The following is a 17,234-nucleotide window of genomic DNA, read 5'->3' on the forward strand; positions in this document are numbered from 1 at the left end:
TCAGAGGAAGACAAAAGCCTGTAGCCGAATACAAAAAGATGTTGTTTTTGCATACACAGTGAGAAAGAAACTCAAGAACTCTGATGGCCAATGTCAAACCTGATTTAAAGACTAGCATGGCATATTGTGTGGCCAGCATGGGATGCTTCTGTGCTAGTGTCCCCACCAGGCTTCTCAACTATCTAAACCAGCTAGAATTCCTTATTCAACCAGCTTCAACACCACCTGCAAAATTCTGCTGGTAAACATGCTAGTCCATAAACTAGAACATCACCAACCAGTCTGAGGATCAATGACATATTAGACGATACACTACAAAGAAAAGGACAAATCTTCTAAAAGGGATGAAATATCTAGTTTAAGGGTCGAGTTTGTTTATAGAAATTATTTGTAGACATCTGAATATTTAAAATGTTTCAGTTAAGTCAAGAGTCAAGTCACATGAAATTTTAAAACCTAAACTGAATAATAACATTTAAAAAATAAAATATGCTCAGCATCAGAATGATATGTGAATTTCATTTGTATTTTTTTTTTAATTAATAGATGAATCCCAAAAAACTTGGACTAGCATGATCAGTGAATGAGAGACTAGAATTGAAGTCTCCACTCTCCTGGCTTGTAATTAATTAGGGAGGTCAAAATCATCTACTCTGAACATTATGAAGCTCTAATGTCAAAAGGCACTTCAAATTAAAAAAATCAACTTTCTAATCATTAAAACATACGGCAAACCTCTCTCATAAATTGGTGCAAAGGAAACCATGGAAACTTACATGAGCACAACTAATCAAAGATAGGCTAAAGTTAGGCTTGCACAATTCAGTCAGTGTTCAGTGAAAAAACACATTAACATGAATGATTCAACAGCGTTCGAGTCTCTGAAGCAAGTAAACAAGCAGAGTTCTTGTCATTTGCAGAGAAAAACAACACTCACCCATAAGATATTTCTCAACTAAACAAAAAACTGAGTTGCAAAGGAGGCGTGTGTGAATAAAACGTCTGCAAGCAATGGGCATAGTAGAAACCAATATGTTATGAAAAAATAAGAACAAACGTAATATAGAGTGTATAGAATGAGTTGAAGTGGTACTTGTCGGATTAGTTGCCCGAGTATGGCTAAGGGTTTGTTCAAATATGAACACCAGTAATACACTCTTTGCTGCAAAACCATTTTGGTTCCACAAAGTACCTAACAGTTAAAATAACAATTTCTATTGTTATTCCAAAGAACATTTTGGTAACACTTTATTATATAAAAAAAAACATTAATAAAGTACTTACAAATAATTTGCAAACCATTATTTTATAATTAATTCAGAGTTTATATTTTGTAGTCTCTACATTGTTAGAGATACACACACACACACACACACACACACACACACACACACACACACACACACACACACACACACACACACACACACACACACACACACACACACATATATATATATATAATATAAACATATATATAAACATAACCCTTACTGATTTTAACAATGTGAAAACAGTGTGTGTGTGTGTGTGTGTTTGTGTGTGTGTGTGTGTGTGTGTGTGTGTGTGTGTGTGTGTGTGTGTGAGTGTGTGTGTGTGTGTGTGTGTGTGTGTGTGTGTGTGTGTGTGTGTCTGTGTGTCTGTGTGTGTGTGTGTGTATTTACTATGGTTTGAAATACTGTACATTACTTACATGGTTAAATAAGTTGTTGACACCTTTTTTATTCACATTTAATTGAGTCTGGAGATGGTAATACTAAAGCACTGCTTTCAACTGTAAACCGTATTCTGAAACTTCAACTTTAACTTCTTCAACTTTTATTTATTTATAAAGCACATTTAATAGCAACGTTGTTGCCCAAAGTACGGAGCCCCTAAAAGGACCTGATGGTGGAAAAAATGTGTGATGGGAGAATTTTTATTTTTTTTATCCTTTGCGTTCCCCCGAGAAACTTTGCGTTCCCTCGCAAAGTTATTTGCATTCCAATGCAAAGCTTTTGCGTTCACATGCAAAACTGTTGCGTTCCCTCACGAAGATATTTGCGTTCCCACGCAAAACCTGTTGTGAGCTAGGACAGACACTTCCTGTTTAATGTCGCGCTGACAGTGCTTCAGAGATCCGTACGTTAATGGAGCGTTTCATATTGTTTGAACTTGGACTCAAATATAATGAAATGTGGTCAGTGCTTAACTCAAGGTTTCGATTCAGATTCGAACTTCTCGGATCAATAAATCGTGAACTAAACATTGTTGAAACACAAATTATACTTATTTACAATCACAGTAATGTAGAACTACAACCAAATTTCCCTCAAAACTATTTTTATAATATAGGATCTCTATGAGCAGGTGGCTTTCCGAAGGGACCGTCTGCAAAGTGCAATACAACCCAAAAAGCTAAGTTAAAAAGATACGTTTTTAACTGAGACTTAAAAATGTATATTGTTTGAGCTAGCCAGAAATGAAGGGGAAGACTCTTCCACAACTTGGGAGCCACAACTGAAAAAGCTCAGTCACCCTTTGACTTCTTTTTAGAATAAGGGACAGACCGCAAAAGTTGGTTCGTTGATCTTAATGTCCTACCTGGTATGTAAAATCCTAAAAGGTCAACAATGTAGTTTGGGGACATGTTATGCAATGCTTTAAAAACCATTAATAAAATCTTATAAATCTATCCTGTACTGAACCGGCAGCCAATGAAGAGAGGATAATACTGGAGTAATGTGGTCCCTTTTTTTAGTGCCAGTCCGAAACCTCCTGACACACTCCCTGCACACCTGTACTGCACTGCTCAATGTGATAAATGTATGTCTTTCTTCAATGATAAAATAACTACCATCCACCAACAATTGGCCTCTTTGGCAACCCCTTACTATAGTTTGCCACTTAGTGTCTCAATTAATTTTCCCCTCTCCTTTCTTTCTTCTTTCAACTTGCCATCCGAAGAAGAAATTACTCAAGTTAATTTACAAATCGAATTCTTATCTATCCTTGTTTTACTTGAGTGCAGCTTTCGACATAATATCACACAATATTCTCTTGAACCATTTATCCGATATTGGTATCACTAGTATTCCTTATGCCTGGTTCACTTCATACCTTTCAAACCGTACACAGTTTGTACAACTAAAAAAATTTAATTCCCAACCTTCTTCTGTTAGCTGTGGTGTCCCCCAAGGTTCAGTCCTAGTTCCCCTATTGTTCCTAATCTACCTTCTCCCACTCGGTAATATCTTATTATTATTAAATTACACTGTTACGCTGATGAAACAGCTTTATATATCTACAAACCCTGATTCCATTCTCCCCCCTGCCTGTCTTACCAACTGCCTTCACCAAAAAAAAAGTCTGGTTTTCTGCCTACTTCCTCAAACTTAATGGGAGTAAGACTGAAGTACTCCTTATTGGCACTAATTCTACCCTCTCTAGGTCCTCCAGTTTTTCTATATCCATTGACGGTTCTTCCGTTTCTCCTTCCCAACAGGTTAGGAACTTGGGGGTCATCTTCGACAGCACCCTTTCATTTGTAGCTCACATTAATAACATAACCAGGTCTTGCTATTTTCATCTCCGCAATATTGCTCGCCTCCGTCCATTTCTCACACCGCGTAGTTCCGCTATTCTTGTTCATTCGCTTGTCACCTCTCGCATCGATTACTGTAATTCTCTTTTATCTGGATTACCACAAAAAATTGCTTCATAAACTCCAGCTGATTCAGAATTCTGCTGCTCGTATCATAACCCGGACTCCATCTATTCAACATATTACCTCATCGCTCCAACAGCTACATTGGCTTCCTCACAAATTCCGAATTGAATTTAAAATTCTCCTCCTCACTTACAAATCTCTTCATAACCTCGCTCCACCTTACCTTTCAGATCACTTACAGCTCTACACCCCTTCTCGAACTCTCCGTTCCTCTTCATTGTGTCTTCTTCATACACCTTCTGCTCGCCTAACCATCATGGGCCATAGGGCCTTTAGTCTTGCTTCTCCTCGTCTTTGGAATTCTCTCCCAGTCAACATCCGTAATTCAGACTCGTTAGCTCAATTTAAAGTCAAACTTAAAACTCATCTATTCAGAATTGCTTATCTTCCATGTTCACTTTGTGCACTCAAATCTAGTACTTTTTATTGCTATTTTTTATTGCGATTGTTATGGAGTGTTATTTTCTGTTTTAATATTGTTATTGCTGCTACTTGTTGTATGGTGACCTTGAGTGGTTTGAAAGGCGCCTAAAATAAAATGCATTATTATTATTATTATTATTATTAATAATAAAGAATAAAAAACATTGTCTAACTATTTGTATGAGCAAATTACACAATAATTGTGTTAATTACATTGACAATGAATGAAGAACCTACAATTTGTATATATGTTATTAATTTACTAATGTGCTACAATATATAAATTATGAATTAACTATAAACTAATAGTTTGCAAATGATTTGTAAGCACTTTTTTCCTGAATACTTATCATAAAGTGTTACCAACGTTGGAACAATCTGTATAACTTTTGCCTCTATAAATAACTGTGCATTTGAAAGCTCCCATTTATAGATGTTAAAGGCTCTTCAAGGGTGCAAATAAAGTACCTTTTTATATAGTTCAATTCAATTCAATTCAAATTTATTTGTATAGCGCTTTTCACAATACACATTGTCTCAGAGCAGCTTTACAGAAAGTGCAATATAGTGTATTTATATTAGCCTTAAATGCCACTACTTAAATAAAAAGTCCTTTCTTCCCTATTGTGGTGTATATCCAAGTGAAACGGCTTCTCGGACAAGAAAAATGTCTTGTGAGTGACAGGCTGTTCCGCTCTCGTGCCAGCAAACACATCATCAGAGAAGAGAAGAGATGTTGTTGCAATAGAGAGGAGAGATTATTCTGACTAAAGATTTAGAGAGCACATGACTTTAAAAAAAAGATCTGCACTGATAAATAATATGCAATATTCCATAAAAAAAAGAACAATCAATTTTGATCTAATGGTGACTTTAAGAGAAAAAAAAGCATGGTAATAAGTAATAGCCTTTCTTCCCATATTTCCCTCACCCTGAGACTCCACCCTCTCTTTATATTTACTCTTTACATAGTCAACTGAAATAGCGCAGCTTTGATAAGCTAACACATACTGTAGACAGCAGCATGATATCATGTTCTCATGGCTGCACAGTGGAACAGCATCCCCGGAGGCTCAGCATGTGTTCTCGTAGGCTTCCCTCATCCACCCGCTGCAGGGGCTCAACAGATCAATAAATGGGAGTTCATCAGTTAGAGTGAATTGCCTGCTGGTGACCTTCAGCAATAACATGCATCAGTAATCGCCAGAGCTTCTCCCATCAACTACCACTCTGTGTCAGATCGTCTTTGCTGTATGTACACACAAACACACTCAGACAATACCTACTTTTCTCACATAGTCTCTGTCTTCTCTTTTTCTCAGTAATCCCCACATTCCCCCAAAGAAAGACACAGTAACATTTCTTTAACTACTCTGTCTCTACTACCTAGAAATAAATCCCACGGTAGGCCTTGAGATCCGTTTATTTTGCCCGGACTCTTTTCTTTTTCTTATTAAAGAGCATGTAGCATGATATTTGGCAGTAAAGTTGAGAACACAATAGATAACCACGGCTCTTGCCAAGGAATTGTAGTCCCACTCAGATCTATTTTTGATTATTGTTGAAGCACCAGGGCTCCAGTATAAAAACCCATAATTACACAGTGAAACAAATGGAATCAGTTTGAGGCTCAATGTAAAAGGCTTCTTATGCTTATTTACAGTAGTATGCATGTTGCTGAAAAAGGTATTACAGTATGTATGTAAATGGCTAGTGATATTCAACCTGAATGTTGATCTGCATACGTTAAGTCACCATTAACGTCTCAACATAGTTCAGAAAACAAAATGTCCTGTTTGAGAATATTATTTGTTATTTACAGTGGGCACACACACTCCAATCTATTTTATAGTAATCCATTCTAGTGAACATCACACACACACAAAATTGCAAACACTCCTGATATACATCCACTGATCTACAACAACACCAATTGGTTATTTGGAACTCTCAAAACACTGACCTACAAATTTCCAGATCAGACAGTGGTATTTACAGGTTGGATCATTGAATTTGAATCGAATCCATGACCTTGGCATTGAGAACAACATGCTGTTTGAGCTAAAGGGATTCAGCTCAAATGAAATCTACTATGGCCCTGGATCAATACATCACACAGACAATTCATCAAAAAGATCATGCTAAATTATTAATCTGACCCCTTCCCTGCCAACTACCCCACAACCACCTTTTTTGTTAAGTAATGGCAATGTAATAATAGAAACTGGCAGCCATTAGCCTTAGAAGCAATTGTTTCCTTTGCAAAAAGATATGCTAATGTTTCAAACCTCCGACCTTCCACATCCCCATTAACCCATTGAGTGCTGACTCTAAACGCAGCCAGTCAAAGTGTCTGACAGTACGCAGGGCAGGTGTGAATCACAGGGATCTGATGAGCGCTTGTGTTCTCTGGCAGGCAGTTTAGAGCGGGTCAGCAGGAGTGTCTTCAGCGGTAATGAGGGCTAACCACTGAAAACAATAACACCAACTGCTCTAATAACAGCAAGTAGCTCATAAACCCTTGGAGTCAGGCATCGTTTTTTATGTTTGTTTTATTTTATACACTGTAAAAACCCTTCAATTAATCCTTTTATAGTTTCTGCCTAAGGGCAATGGTGGTCTTGAGATCCCCACCCACACTTTCACCACTGCTCTTTCCTCTGTCTTGTAACTACCAGCGTTGTGCATTTATTTAAAGGGCTGTTTTTAGCATTTGCCGCTTAGGCCTCACTGAGCAGCTGGATGGAGATAAACGATCCCCTTTGCATTTCAAATTACTAATTGTTCATGAGGCTTCCACTGGTCCAGAACGTCCATGGGTCTCTTCAATTAGAGTACTTAACACCTGGAAGCTTCTGAAAGACACTTATGTCCTGAAATGTATAATTTTTACTGTAACTAGAGCTTGGCCGCAACTGTAAATTACTGTGAAAAGATTCCTAAAAATTATTGGAAGGAAAAAGGAAGTTATACTCATCACTATGTCACACTCGTGAAGGACATAAGAGTTTCATTTATGTAGATTTGATGTGGTGTAGGTAAAAATAAATTTGTAACATTTTATAAAAAAATCTGCCAGGAAGGAGCAATTTTGCATTAAAAATTAATTCAATGATGCTCATGGTAGAGTATGGTAACACCACATACTTGAACATAAAACGGTTAAGTAAACTGTACATATATTTCAAATAAATGCGGTTCAATTGAATGTTCTATTCATCAAATAATCATGTAAAATATGTCAGTTTTCAGAAACATATTAAGCTGCACAATTGTTTTCAACTGTGATGTCTGAAGGATCACCTGGCACTTTGCCTTTAAATATGTATCTTCCAAAAAAGATAGTAAAATCTGAAATCTGGAACATTGGGGACCAGCCAACAAATAAGAAAATATTAAATATTATGTACTCTCTAAGTTTCTCATAAAACTATAGAAGTCAGTAGAGAGTCCCCACTATGATTTAAAAGAAAGTGTATGTATATATATATATATATATATATATATATATATATATATATATAAACCTAACCCTTACTGACGTATTTTAACAATGTGATAACAGTGTGTGTGTGTGTGTGTGTGTGTGTGTGTGTGTGTGTGTGTGTGTGTGTGTGTGTGTGTGTGTGCGCGTGTGCGTGTGTGTGTGCGTGTGTGTGTGTGTGTGTGAATGGAGTTACCAGGTGACTGCCTTTTAGAGAAACGCATTTGGAAATTTCTCAGTGTGCCATCTGTGCCTGTCAAAATGATGATTGATGATCTTAAAATCTGAATCTGAATGAATGCAATATGTGTGTGTGTGTGTGTGTGTGTGTGTGTGTGTGTGTGTGTGTGTGTGTGTGTGTGTGTGTGTGTGTGTGTGTGTGTGTGTGTGTGTGTGTGTGTGTGTGTGTGTGTGTATGAAAGTATGGAAATTAAGTTATGGCAGTAGTGAAAAGTTACTTTTAATAGCAGTCCATTTGGGATGAAGCTACATGAGATACAGGGGAACTATCCCCATGAGGGATTCAATAAGAAAGGGATCACTCTCTTTCTCCTGACTCTTCTTTGTGAGCATGTAATGTAGATTGTTGCATTTATCAAGAATCATTGAAACAATCTGAGATGCCATCTGCTAACTGCAAACACAGAGATATAATAAGACTCCCTCCCAATCATGTCCGTCATGCTGTATTCTGAGCAGCCGGGAGTGATTATGGCCTGAATGGCGACTCACCATGAAGGTGGTGAAGGGGCAAAATAAAGTTAATCCCAACACTGTAAGAACATTAACAATGATTTATTTAGCAGACACATTTAACCAAAGCTCCCTAAACAAAAGAACCACTACAAGCCTGCAGAAAATATACAATTTTAAAATTTATCAAAACAATGTAACTGTAGATGGCAAAGTCATTTTGCATATGCAAGGGGTTCAGTATAAGTTCAAATGTTAAGCTCAGCATTTGTGGCATAATGTTGTCACGGTTTATGAATTCATTGTGTCCTTCTTGTCTCGTGTCATTGTTGTTGTGCGTGTGAGTATGGGCGTGGTCTCCGATCACTACCGCTGATCGCCAGCTGCATTCCATCTCAGCACCAGCTGAATCTGATCAGTGATGCCTACTTATACTCACTGTTTTCGTCTTGTCCTTGTCAGATCGTTGTGATGTGTTCCCGGTGTTCGTTCCTGTTCCTGTCTGGCTGTTGTCTGTAACCTGCGTTCCTGTCCTTGGTTTCATCGTGTTCTTCGTCACTGGTTATTACAGCACTCTCTGGACTGGCAATCATCGCTTCACCCATCTCCCATCACTCTACCGGCGTCCATCGAGGTCCCTGCATCGCTTGCCCTTCCCTGTGTGTTTGTCGGTGTGACTTTGTTCTTCACAAGTCATTTTCCACTGTAAATAAACGTCACTTACCTGCTTTTGCCTCCACTCTCGTCTATTCCCATGACAGAACGATCTGACCATGGCATGAAGGCAGCAGGGAGTTCGAAGATCACTTTTAATGAGTTTGTCTCCCGCATTGTCAATCGGATGGATTCTCAGGAGGAGTGCATCGCTAACACGGGGCGGGTAGTACAAGCTTTAGTGATGCAGGTATCCAAGCTCACCCAACAGCTTCAACACCTAAGGAGTCCCGCTGCGCCGCCCACACCGCCGGTTCAACCCACACCACCTGAGTCGTCCTTCCAGTTGGAACCTCGTCTCCCTATTCCGGAGGCTAACGGAGGAGAACCTAATTTCTGCAGGGCGTTTCTTACCAGATGCTCAATGCATTTTTCGCTTCAACCCCGCACCTTCAACAGCGAAAGATCCAGAGTAGCCTTCGTGCTGACGCTGCTGACTGGGAGGGCGGCGTTATGGGGAACAGCGGTGTGGGAGAACCAAGACTCTTGCTGTGCCTCGTTCCAGGCACTCGCCGAAGAAATGAAGAGGGTGTTTGACCGGTCGGTTGCGGGACGAGAGGCAGCCAGAGTCCTCGCCGACCTACATTAGGGGGACCGACCAGTCTCTGACTACTCTATTGAGTTCCGCACGCTAGCGGCCGAGTGCCAGTGGAACGAGGAGCCGCAGTGGGACATGTTCCTGCGTGGGCTGGCTGACCGTGTCCAAAGGGAGATCTACACGCTGGACCTACCCACAAGCTTGAACGGCCTCATGGATCTGGCTCTCAGAGTGGATGCTAGACTCGCCAGGATGGAACATCGGGCTCCTCCTGTCCGTTTTCCTGGAGTCGCAGAATCCCCACGAGTCAGCGACAGAGACACGGTCAGCACCGTCTTCGATCACAAGCCCATGCAGGTGGGTAGAGCTCGGCTTTCCCGGGAGGAGAAGGTCCCTCAGACTCTGCCTTTACTGTGGGGAGGCAGGCCACTTCGTACATGACTGCCCGGTAAAAGGCCAAGCCCGGTAGTAAACTTGAGGCTACTATCGGGTGGGATCACCGCCGAGAAGACCTCACCACCATCGTCCACGCTCCTCCCGGTAAGACTGAGATGGAGGACCGGTACTCACGACTGTCAAGCACTACTGGACTCAGGGGCAGAGGGAAATTTTATGGACCGTGAGTTGGCACAGAAACTATTCATTCCTGTCAGTTCTCTTGATCACAGCATATCCGTCAACGCTCTCAATGGTCAAAAACTTACCAACATTGCTCTCACCACCGGACCCATAACACTCACTACATCTGGTAATCACACTGAGACACTGTCATTTCTCTACTTGGACTCACCCCTGACACCCGTAGTCCTTGGTCATCCCCGGCTCACATTACACAAGCCCCGAATAGACTGGTGCCAACACTCCATCTCCGAATGGAGCACTCAATGTTATAAGTCTTACGTCTGCCTGTCCGTCTGTACCTGTTTCTGTGTTTCAGGAGGAAGCAGTGGATTTATCTAACGTGCCCGTTGAGTACCTGGACCTGAAGGAAGTGTTCAGAAAGTCCCGTGCTGCTTCTCTCCCTCCACACCGTCCCTATGACTGTGCCATAGATTTACTGCCAGGTAAGTCTCAGCCTAAAGGCAAGTTATATTCACTTTCTGTTCCAGAAAGGGAGGCTATGGAGAAATATATTTCTGATTCTCTAGCGTCTAAGTTCATCCGGCCTTCCTCTTCACCGGCGGGGGCGGGGTTCTTTTTGTGGGGAAGAAGGATGGTGCTCTGCGACCTTGTATTGATTACCGGGGGTTGAACAACATCACGATAAAGAATACCTATCCTTTGCCGTTGATGTCTTCAGCCTTCGAGAGGTTGCAGGGAGCATCGATCTTCACTAAATTGGACTTGCGTAATGCCTATCATTTGGTTCGCATCAGGGAGGAGGATGAATGGAAAACCGCTTTTAACACCCCTGGGGGACATTTTGAATACTTGGTTATGCCGTTTGGGCTGTCCAACTCCCCAGCGGTTTTCCAGGCACTCGTCAACGACGTGCTGCGAGATATGGTTGATCAGTTCATATATGTCTACCTGGACGACATATTGATTTTTTCATCTTCTCTCCAGGAACATGTGCAGCACGTCCGACGAGTACTTCATAGACTGCTAGAGAATGGGCTTTTTGTCAAGGCGGAGAAATGCGATTTTCATGCACAGTCTGTTTCTTTTCTAGGGTACATCGTGTCGTCTGAGGAAATGCGTATGGATCCTGATAAGGTTAATGCTGTGGTAGAATGGCCAAGCCCAGTCTCCCGTAAGGCCCTACAGAGGTTTCTGGGTTTCGCCAATTTCTATAGGCGTTTCATTCGCAATTTCAGCCAACTAGCCGCACCTCTGACTGCCTTGACCTCCCCCAGAACTACCTTCAGGTGGTCCGATACAGCTGAGGCTGTATTCGCCAAACTGAAAGGTCGCTTCGTTTCGGCTCCCATCTTGATAGCCCCTGATCCCTCACGTCAGTTCGTGGTGGAGGTCGACGCGTCAGAGGTGGGGGTAGGCGCAGTTCTTTCCCAACGTTCTTCCGCAGAAGACAAGATGCATCCGTGCACGTTTTTTTCTGACCGTCTATCACCTGCTGAACGTTACTATGACATTGGCAACAGGGAGTTGTTGGCGGTCAAGCTAGCGTTAGAGGAGTGGCGTCATTGGTTAGAAGGATCGGGGGTACCTTTTATCGCCTGGACTGATCATAAGAACTTAGAATATATCAGCACTGCCAAAAGACTCAACTCCAGGCAGGCTAGGTGGGCTCTTTTTTTCGGTCGTTTTGATATTTCTCTATCGTACCGCCCGGGTTCCAAAAACATCAAACCCAACTCTTTATTTCGTATTTTTGACCATTCCGAACGCCTGCTTACTCCCGAGTGCATTTTACCAGAGACCCTATTCGTCTCTACACTCACATGGGAGATCGAGTCGAAGGTCAAGACGGCCTTAGAAGGGGTAACGCCTCCGCCCGGTGGCCCACCGAATCGATTATTTGTGCCGGAGGGGTTACGGTACGACGTCATCAAATGGGGGCATTGTTCTAACGTGGCTTGTCATCCAGGGATTAATCGCACCAGTTTTTTGGTTAAGCAACGATTCTGGTGGCCATTAATGGCTCGCGACATTCGCAGTTTTGTCTTGGCTTGCTCGGTTTGTGCCACTGGTAAGACTTCCAATCGACCCCCGGATGGGTTACTCCAACCGCTGTCTGTCCCTTCGAGACCCTTGTCCCACATTGCGCTAGATTTTATCACCGCCCTCCCAGGGCAAGACGGTCGTTTTGACCGTAGTGGATCGGTTCTCGAAGGCGGCTCATTTCATCCCCTTGCCCAAATTACCCTCTGCCAAGGAGACAGCGGTTACTGTGGTAGACCACGTTTTTCGCATACATGGCCTCCCGATTGACGTGGTTTCCGACAGGGGTCCCCAGTTTGTGTCCAAATTCTGGCGTGAATTTTGTAAGTTACTGGGAGTGACTGTCAGTCTGTCCTCAGGGTTTCATCCCCAGAGCAATGGCCAAACCGAGAGAGCCAACCAGGATCTGGAAAGAGTGATGCGATGTTTGGTCTCCAAGAATCCTTCCTCCTGGAGTCAACAGCTTTCCATGGTTGAGTACGCTCATAACTCGTTGCCAGTGTCATCCACGGGCATAGTATTTATAGCACCTATAAAAAAGTATTCATAGCACCTAATGTAAAAAAAAAAAAAGAAACAGGTTGTGTGACTATAAGAATTGATTACCTCAAAATGTACTGTAGATCACCATGAAGGTGCCAGGGAATGTATCTTAATTAAATACATACTCCTCTGGTTTTTGTTCACCTGTAAGTGAAAAGTTTCATAACCCCGGGTAAAAAGCGGTGCTAAAACCGCTTCTAAATTACAAGTGTGAAACGTTCCTTTATCCGGGGTTAAAAGTTGTGTTTAGAACCACGATAACCCGGGGTTAAGCGCAGTATGAAAAGCCCTAATGAGAAATACAGATGCAAAACGGGGCGGTGAAGTGAATGGAACTGTTATAGTACCACACTGCTATGTAAAAATGCTTAGTAGACAGTCACTCAGTGTTGTCAAGCGTACTCAATTTCAAATAAATCAATGAACTTGAGTCTCAGGGCTTATTTCGGGCTAATGTCCAAAAACAGTCCCAAAGCTTCTACATGGCATCCCTGGAAGGGGGATGGATTGGACAGCAGACATGTCTCCAGCTGCCCCTCCCTGAAGCACATGCTCCATGAGCATCTTGGGCCCGATTCAAATAAGGGGGCTGCGTGCCAATGGCATTAAGCATGTGTTTACTGCTTAATGAAAGCTAAGGGGTGACGAATAAATCTTCAAAGGCTAAGCTGTTATTGCTGCCTCCTGGTGGGCTGTGAAAGTGACCATGTGAAAGTGACCAAGACATCACAGAGAAGTGGACAAACAATAAACAAAAAAAAAAATAATTGACATTGATCCTGTCCCTAATCCAATCCTTAATAACAATCAAATCTAGGAGCAGAACCCAATGCCACATTCCAAAACCCAATTGTAAAATTGGCACTGGCCAACCAGAAGCATGTGTAGCGCAATGCAGAAGTGTTTTGGGGAGGTTTAGTGGGCATTGGTGGGGGTTGTATTATACCGGTCACCATTGTAGGAGGCTGTTGACATCTCTCTCAAGCACTGGCTGATTCGAGTGCTGCGCCAGTGATGGCACTGCCTACTGTATATTAACAGTCAAGCGTGGGGATTTCTGCCTCTCAACACATCATGTGCTCGCTCTCTCACACTCCCACTCGCCTCTGTGCTTTGCTCTCTTTGCTTTCTTCCTTTTGATCCCCTCTCCTCTTAATTCATTACAGATAAAGGAGCCTCCACAGTGGATCTGTCCGGTTTAGATAAAGACCATAGAGGAGCAAGGTGGAGAGAAAGCAATGGGCCAGTTATTGTACAAAAGGCACAGCAATGCCAGTATTTGCCACAGTTCTATAAGGACTAGCATCTGTTTTGATTTCAACAATCAATAATTCATGAAACGAAGAGTTCACCAAAGAATTTAAATTTTGTCATAATTTATGTTAACATATTGTTTATAACAAGGTATTTTGATGAGTGTTCCAGTTTATTTGTACATATAAGCAAAGTCATTGGCCGAGCTTTGATTTTCAATGTATGGAGAAAAAAAGACATTTGAGATTTTTTGCGTTCCACAAAAAGAGGATATTATTATCCTTTTTGCAAGAACTACCTCTTTATAGTGAAAGCCAATGCACTAACAAAATATAAACAAGACCATTTTTAATGGTTTCAAACATGCTACATGAAGCTAAATTAATAATGCACATTTGTGTGACATGATTGAGGACTATGAGAGGGATATTAACGTCATTCACTTATTTCAGCTGAAGAGCTATTGACCCCTTCTGCTTTCCCTTCTTATTTACTATTATGACAGCTGGCTGTCACTCCTCCTTCCTCGGCCTCAGCCAATCATGTCACCCAGTTGACGTAGTTACAGCCAATGGGCTATTGATTAACTGTCTTCGTTACTTCTCAGATGAGATTTAGGACGATGCGATCAGTATCACTTCGGCAGAGGAGGACGAACAGCAGCAATAAAGATTTATTCATTTAGTTAACGCACATGTTATGGATACATGTATAATATAAGACAATCACTCTTACTAATTCAGAAAATTAACAAACTTTTTTTCTGTTTCGCCACTGAGAAAAGTCACCGAAAAAAGTGCAATGGTACTACAATGGTGTTTTTGACATTGAACATTGATTTTGATATACAGTATACTGTGGCAGCAGTACCATTTTTTTTTTGGACATGTTCCATTATACTGTAATTAATGTGGTAAAAACCATAAGTGCTAACACTTTCCATATAAACCCATCAGGTGCTGTACAGCAGCTGCATGTTTTACTGCAAGTAATCAGGCTGCAGTTTCAGATCTGCACCTGGGCATCAGGCCAGCATCACAGACAACCTCTGCTCTTCTCCTCCATTGCATCAGATTCGCACGGGTGCTCTCCGGTACGGGAACACAGAACAAGAGAGGGAAAAGGGACGGATTAGAGGAGAAGTGCCTGCAGAGTCGTCATGAGTATTCACACTGCATCACATGTGGGAGAGAGATGAGGACAGAGCAGCCTGTTACGCAGCACATTCACGTATAGACTATTCCTCTGAGACTGCAAAAACAGACAGAACCAGCCTTCACTCATACACGTATCTCTTGTTCACACTGCTGTGTCTTATTTTTCCTCATATTCTTAACCTTTTGCCAGTCCCTTTGGGGTTTGTATGTGAGTGTGTGAGTGGGTGAGTGGGTGGTAGTAGATTAGTTCAGTGGGAGTGGAGGGGCATGAGGTTAGGGAGGTTACAGAGTTAATACCTCTGTGTTCAGGGGTTTCTCTGTGATTCTCTCATCTCACTGGGGGAGGGAAAAAAGAGTCACTTAAAACAAAGAGTGGAAAGATAAAGAAATAGACTGAGAGAGATAGAAATGAAGAAAGAGAAAGAGAGGAGGGTGGGAGGGGACAGACAAAGTAACTCAAAGTCTCTCGCTCAAGAATGGGTGTCTGCTCCTATTTAGGATGGCCTGTCTGGAGAAATGTCAATGAATGCTGACAGAGCAAGACCCTGAGCGCTGTTTTAAGATGAGTGTGGCCTCCAGTCTGATAAATCAACTGAAAGTTTCATGATCGTCATGTTCTTTAAGTCACCCAAGTTCAATACGGAACAAAAAAGGAAAACTTTTTTCCAAGCAATTACAACAAATGGGACTTCCAAGCTTTAAAAAAGACACAAAACAAATTCATCCACGAAACAGATTGATTCAAAATGCACAAACTTATTAATTTAACTGCAGAGCAGCGGTTAAGGATAGTTCATCCAAAAATAATTTACTCACCCTCAGGGCCTTCCAAACCTGTACTTTCTTTCTATTGAGGAATAGAAAAAAATATATATTTTGAAAAATGTCTCATTGTTTTTGTCCATACAATAAAATTCAGTGGTTATTAAAGCTGTTTGGATACCAAAATTTTTCAAAATAAAATTAAAATGTTTGCTTTTGTGTTCCACAAAATCAAGAAAGTCATACAGGTTTGGAATGACATGAGCATGAGTAAACACCTGAACCTCATGAGTATATTGACTACTTTTAAGGTTTTTTAATAGGGCTTTTACATTCTTTTTAACTAATGACAAAGAAAAGTAAGCGTAGCGTCAGTTCTGGCAGGTCACGTAAGTCAACCTTGCATCAGCTGATCCACGTCTACTATGGGAATACGACGCCTATCACTGTATACATATAATATGTATACAGTGATAAGCTCCTTCAGTATTATCAGCAGCTATCGTGTTTCTCATGAGCTAATTACCCTCCTCCATCCCCAGCTCCTCCTCTTGTTCAGTCAGAATGGCATTCTTATGAATCAGAATGAATTCTCGAATTATGTGTACTTTAAAATCTTGAATTAATGATATCTGCAATACATTCATGTTGGTTCTGTTCTGTTTACCCTAAGGGGGGTTATTGCTGCTCTCCCTGCTCTTATCCATGCTAGGCTGCATGGATGCGCAGGGAGTTCTTGCCCATGAACGGAACCATACCGCCAATCCAAACTGTATGCTAACTGTCAATCATATTTGACGATAGTGGTCCTGACAGAAATTACCATTACATTCTTAAAAATGTCTAAATTTTTCTTTTCAAAAGAGTCAAAATGAGAGTAAGTGCAAGATTAGAGTTTTGTTCAGGTGAACAACCGCTTTAAAAATGAAAAGGAATCACATCCTATTTCAAAGAGGTGAAAGTAATGGCACATTTTTTTATGAGGAACAACACTCTCAGTGATAATACAAATCAGTTACAGTCTCCCAGAGCAATCTCCTCATAGGCAGCAGAGCATGGCATATAGGACTTGAAGAGAGAGAGAGAATAAATACCTTGCTAAACAAATCAAATTACGTTTGCATCCTATTATTCTTATAATATTGATGATCTAGTGAATATAGTATCAGCATCACAACAGGATCATGATTTTTTTTTTAAGAGCCCATCAATGTTTTTATTTTTTTTAAGAAAAATATATTGCAATATAAAATATACAAAAAAAAATGTATTATCAAAATATAGAAGCCTGTTAGAGGCAAAACATCCACTTCATCTTCCCCCACAGAGCAGCAC

The 17,234-nt window shown here is 41.2% G+C and overlaps 1 protein-coding gene across 18 annotated transcripts in view; it reads right to left on the minus strand.

Annotated features, from left to right (window-relative positions):
- Nucleotides 1-17,234, minus strand: part of brsk2b (BR serine/threonine kinase 2b) — a 156,410-nt gene that overhangs the window by 75,920 nt on the left and 63,256 nt on the right. The gene's annotated exons all lie outside the window — the stretch shown is intronic.

The sequence above is a fragment of the Siphateles boraxobius genome, unplaced genomic scaffold (genome assembly GCF_051911475.1).
Source record: "Siphateles boraxobius isolate OS27281-9 unplaced genomic scaffold, OSU_SipBor_1 130, whole genome shotgun sequence".
NCBI classification, from domain to species: Eukaryota; Metazoa; Chordata; class Actinopteri; order Cypriniformes; family Leuciscidae; genus Siphateles; species Siphateles boraxobius.